This window comes from Gavialis gangeticus, unplaced genomic scaffold, assembly GCF_001723915.1.
Source record: "Gavialis gangeticus isolate Ggan-Ray unplaced genomic scaffold, GavGan_comp1, whole genome shotgun sequence".
Lineage (NCBI taxonomy): Eukaryota > Metazoa > Chordata > Crocodylia > Gavialidae > Gavialis > Gavialis gangeticus.
Genome location: NW_017728992.1, coordinates 178,922,634 through 178,928,500, shown reverse-complemented (window position 1 = coordinate 178,928,500; position 5,867 = coordinate 178,922,634).

Here is a 5,867-nt window from a genome sequence, read left to right as displayed (position 1 = left end):
GGGCACTCAGTACCTTAGGCAACTGGGACTTGACACGAAGCGTAAATTGCCTCTGAAGTAAGCTTAAAGATTTACCCAGTTCAGGAAACTCTAGGGTTGTACAAAATGTTTTTTTCCCCTTCTCTTTCAGCATAATAGAGATGTGCTTTCTTGTACAAGCTACAGAATAACTAACACAGCCAGTATCCAAACACAGTTCTCCCACTTCATTCCTACACCTTTCCATAATGCAGACAATTCCTTTCTAGCTACCTACACAAGTGCCCCTTAAAGAAACTTGTTGGCACAGAAGCTAGGCCTTGTAAAATAGCCTGAGGGTAGTAGGGCTGTGTGAAGCTTCGGTCCCTGATTCGATTCGGCGGAGATTCGGCCCAATTCAGTGGCTGAATCTCCAAGTCTGAATCGAATCAGAGGACACTTTAATCTCTCCAGATCAAATTGGAACCCTCCGAATCGATTCGGAGAGATTGGGAAAGATTCAGCGATTCGGACATAGACACAGCTTTAAATGTTTTTTCTACGTACCTCTAGGTAGTAGGTGGCTTGTGAATGCTGTGATGCTGGGGCACATGGAGTGTCCTACAGAAGTGCGGGGGGCTCCCCAGCGCGCTTGGTAGCAGACCCAGAAGTGAACCAGAAGCATTTCCGGTCCACTTCTGGGTCTGCTGGGGAGCGCGCGGCCTGCCCCCCCCCCCCCACACTCCTCCAGCTTGGCGATTAGTGCCTGCTGGGTCTGGGTGAGGCACTCTGAGCCCCCTCATGGCTGATCGCTAAGCTGGAGGGGTCTAGGGTGGAACAGATGGAGCATCCCACAGGAGTGCAGGGGGCCCTCCACATGCTCGGTGGCAAACCCAGAAGTGGACTGGAAGTACTTCCAAACTGCTTCCGGATCTGCTGGGGAGTGCGCTGGGCCCCACATCCCCGCGGCTTGGCAATCAGCCATGGGGGGACTCAGAGTGCCCCCTGCCCCAGATCCAGGAGGCACCAATGGCTGAGCAGGGGGAATATGGGGGGGGCATCATAGTATAAGAAACCACCGGTCACATAAAAAGTATTGCATTACCTAACTAGTCTGTAATTTTATATAGGTAAAATATTTTCTGCAATGTTTTATTAAGTGAGACCACATACCTCTTCCAGCTGGGACCATGTAGTTAGTTTTTTTATGCAGCTTATTTCTATTTGATGTATCTCTGTATAGCCTGCTTCTGCAGAGAAACACTTTGCAGTCAGGCTGTGGTGTAGATGAAGAAGTTTGTTTTTGAAGCTGGCAATCTGACTCCTATTAAGCACTATGAAAACTTGCAAAACACCTGCCTGGGAAGCTAGAATCAAAAAACAACACTACTTATAGTGCCTATAGTGCTAAAGGGATAATGGGAAAGACCTACTATTTAGAAAGACAACTGGTTTCATATTGTCTTTTTCTCTGAGCTATGCCCTTCAACTAACAAAAACAGAGAAATGCCCAAGGTGAAATGGATGAAAGATGAAAAGAGAAAAAAATGCGCTGTGGGTTTTCTCAGCTTTCATTTCATCAGAAGTGAGACAACAACTGATACGTGGTAGTTTTTGGAGAGGCACAAATAAGCAAAATCAAGCTTTGAGAATGTGACCTTTTCATGTGTAATGTCTTTTGGCACCAATCATGTTTATAACAGATTGCGTGAAAGGGTTAATCTGGCAAAGGGAGGGTTTTGCAGCTGCTTGATGCAATAATTTTCTTAGTCGATCATCTGAACCAATGTAAGATTGCTTGTTTGATGCTGACTGCATGCTTGTTGCTATACAAGCAAAATCTAGAGGAGTAAGATCAGACAAGCATGTGCTGGGGCATATGGTAATAGTCTAGACACGTAAATGTCTGAGCAGTGATAAACACTGCAGTTTGAGAAGCCACTTTAAGGTCAATTCTTATCTATATTGCTCAGGTGAATAGTTCATAGGTTAGAACAACAGGCTGGCAAGTGCAATATAATTGCAAAGCACTTCAATGTAATTGTAAAGCACTTCACAAAAAAATCAGTGTCCTGCCTCATCTGTGAGGTGCTAAGTTATAAGTTTAATAGATAGGGGAAATAGGGCAAGGAAAGGTGAGTGACGTGTCCAAGCTCACACGTTATCAGCGCTTTGTTAAAACTGTCTTGTGAAATGCTCCTTTCTTTCTTCATCCTCTGCCCACCTATGTCTTTGTGGCATTTGGAGCTAGTGCAGGGCCAAATCCATCCTAATTACCTGTGCCCTTCCTTCCTGTTCTCCATGCCAAAATTTTGGAACACACTAACTTAAAGGAACATACCATTTTATTTCTCTTCCATATCCTACACTCTGGATTCACCACTTGATCTATTCCATTTGCAATAACAGAGTACACTGTTGAAGGTACTATTACTAACAGACCACTTCTGGAAGTACCAAATCATGGCGCAGTAACAGCCTGTACTGCGCCATACGTGCAGCACAGCTATTTTTAACAGCTACTTTGCTGTAGTGGTGCACTATACTGGGGAGTGCGTCACTACGGAGAAGTAGCTGCTAGCCTGTGGATGCTATGTCACCGTAGTGCGCTGCTACAGCAACATAGCGTCACATATAGACTCACCTACATTGTGGTTTTAAAAGGACGCACTATGGCTCCTGTTCTCAGCCTTTGTTAATCAATGTAAATTTATTGAAAAAAAATTGTTTGTTGCAACCTCCCCCAGGTTTCCTCATGGGGTTCACAGCCAAGAGTATGGGAAACTAATCTAGGAAAATGAAACCAGAAGTGGTTTGCATAAAATCTCATTAGCTTGTTGTCTTCAACACCTTTTAATTATCACCCTTCATTACCATTGAAATTAAAATAATCCCTGCCTTGAGGCTATCAATGATCTATAAGATATGTTGTATGACAAAATATCTAATTTAGCAGTCATGACACCCTCCCCACCCCCCAATTCATAATGGATGGGAAAGGGGCCTATGGGGAAATTGGCTCTAGGCATAGCAAATAAATCACAGTGCAGTTCTGATATGACTGAAAATAAAAAGAAATCTGGGGCTCTAGGCTCATTGTTTTTCAATGTTTCCCTAGCAAATGTGTCCAGTTTATGGGACAAATTCACTCTGAACAGACTAGATTATTTTGAATTTTTTGTGCTAATATCAACAACAAAGTTTGGGTGGGCCAGTTTCGGCAGTCTATTACACCTAAGAAGCATTTTTATTGGCTAATTTGCCATTACTGGTCTTATCTTGATATAGGGTTATGGTCAGTATCATATGTCTAAACATGATTTCAAGGACATCCTTGACCTTAACACAGACAGATTCTGACATTATCTTACTGTGATTGATCCTAGGGTCCCACTTTTCATGCATCTCCATTGCCCTCAATGAGTTTGTACAAGATTTAGCCCAAGGGAACTTGGTACATAGTTCTGTACAAGAAGGGACTCCTGCATTAGCTTGGTAGAGTCCAATAAAATAAAGTGCAGTTAAGAACACAGTTTTGTCTCTAGCAGAAACAGTCTCTCTCAATGTACAACCAGGGAGCAGATTTGCTGACTAAGAAGGTGCCATTTTATGTTGTCACTTCTCAGCTCAGTAAGCTGTCTAGACAGATGTAAATAGTATCAATGAATTAACCCAAGTGACTTCTACCATTTCCTTACCATGTTCTGTTTCTTTCCAGATTGTGTGGCAGTGAAATTTTTCTGAAGTGTCTACTTGAAGGGAAACTATGGATAATTTTGTGCACTTCTGTTTATGCGCTTAATCTCAAGAGAAGCAGGTTAGCAAATAGTCTTTATTATATACTTATATACAATACAATATATTGTGTTTACGAAGTCAGACAAAAGGCATTCTGATTTTCTGATTTCTATAAAACACTCTGTATATTATAGTGGGAAGCAGTCACTTTCTTACATGTGATGTGCTTCGTTGGTATAGTGAGACAGTCTGGTCTACTTCCAAATAAGCTAGACTTCTGGGATTTTTATTTCATTCCTCCCAATGTAATATTATCTACTGTGGGTCTCATGTGAAGTGAGTTTATATACCTTTGCCCACATAGCCCTACATGATTACTAGCCGACTTCCTTAGCTCTTAAAAAATGTGTCTGACAGTTCTTGATGCTACCTCCTGATAGGGAGAAAAGGTTGCTTGCTAGTGCAAGTTCTTGGTAACTACTGATGTGCAGAAAAAAGAAGCATGTATTTTCTTTAAATAAAGAGATTTGAAAAAGTCCAAGATACAAATTTATCCCTCTGAATTACGTTAATAAGTTGCTGTTTGGTAAGGAAGAAGCCAACATTGTTATATTCTCAAATTGGCACAGCTCTAGAGAGAGAGAAGACTGATTTACTACTAAAGTATATCAGGCAGCTAATGCGGGTGCCCAATAATTTACAGCAGTGAATGGCAATATTTTAACATCTTTAAAATGAATTAAATATTTCCTCAAAACTAACTGTTCATGTGAAAAATTATGTTTTTTGTAATGCTTAACAATTTTTTGTTGGCAATGTCAGCATGCAGAAGTTATAAATAATGTGGTCCTTTCCCCTTTTATTTTATTACTAGATTAGCTACTTGTCCCTGGATCCAGTTTTCTAGCTATAATTAAAAGGCATTCTATTTGACTGGAAATGCTCCAGCATTTCTCTACAGTTTCACCAGCAATGCACACAGACAAATATTTCTCTGTGGATGAATGGGTGTCATGCTGGGATGCTTGCAGCCAGGTCTGAGGCCACTCAGGGATTGAGGTGCTGACCAGGGACAGGATGGGTGAGTGGATCGGAGGCTGGACAAGGTCAAGAAACCGGTAGAACAATCTGATAGCAGGGTCTAGGAGGCTGTGGACTCTCCATCCATGGAGGCTTTTAAGGCCTGGCTAGACAAAGCCTTGGCTGGAATGATACAGCTGGGGATGGTCCTGTTTGGAGCAGCGGGTTGGACGAGATGACTTCGTGAGGTCCCCTCCAACCCTCATTTTCTATGATTCTAAGAGGCTGGGAGGTCATGCAGAGAGCAGAGCTGAGGAGCAAGCTGGCTGGAACAATGGGTCTTGGGTTAAGTCAAGCCCTGTTGTTTGGACTCTTCCTGTTCTGGGTCAGGGGTTTATATGTGGGAGGTAGAGTGACAGGGAGTGGCCAGCTGGTCCTACTGGAGGCTTCACAGCAGCTTTGTGCACAGGGTGACAGGTCAGGATGGCTATAGCTGTGCTGTTGGGCTAAGACCCCAGGTTTGAGGCTGTGGCCTAACAATGGGAAAGGTTTGATAGGACTGGGAGATGAAATCCCATTTTGCCCACTGACATAGGTTCCATTGTGTGGAAGGTCCTCATAGACACTCCCGCCACCGTGTTACAGCATGTTTGAATATGCAATGTTTAGGCCCTGGTTTACCTGACTACAACTACCGACTTCCTGGAACAGAACACCCCGCCCAAACCTCTTCAGATTTTTTGAAGAAGTTTATATGAGGCTTCAGATGTTGCAGTTGGAGCCCAGGTTTGCTGCCAACCAGTGCAAATTAATCTGCTTGCTTTTTATGATACAGACACTCGCTCATCCTCCATATTCATTAGGCCTGTGCAAAGCAGCTAGTATCCACTTCAGATTCAGGCAATTCAGGGGACAGTGATTCGATTCGGTGATTCGAATCACTGTCCAGAATTGATTCAGCTACTGCTGAATCTCCGAATCAGCCAGACTCATTCCCTGCAGCCTGGCAATGGCTGCCCTGCCTGCCCCAGCTCCTGGCTCTTTAGAAAAAAGAAAAAAAGCCCTGGCTCAGTGGGTGCTGCTGGGCAGGGGGCAATCCCTGATGCCCTGCAATGTGTGGGGGTTTCTGCATGAGCCCTCTGACCCCCCCG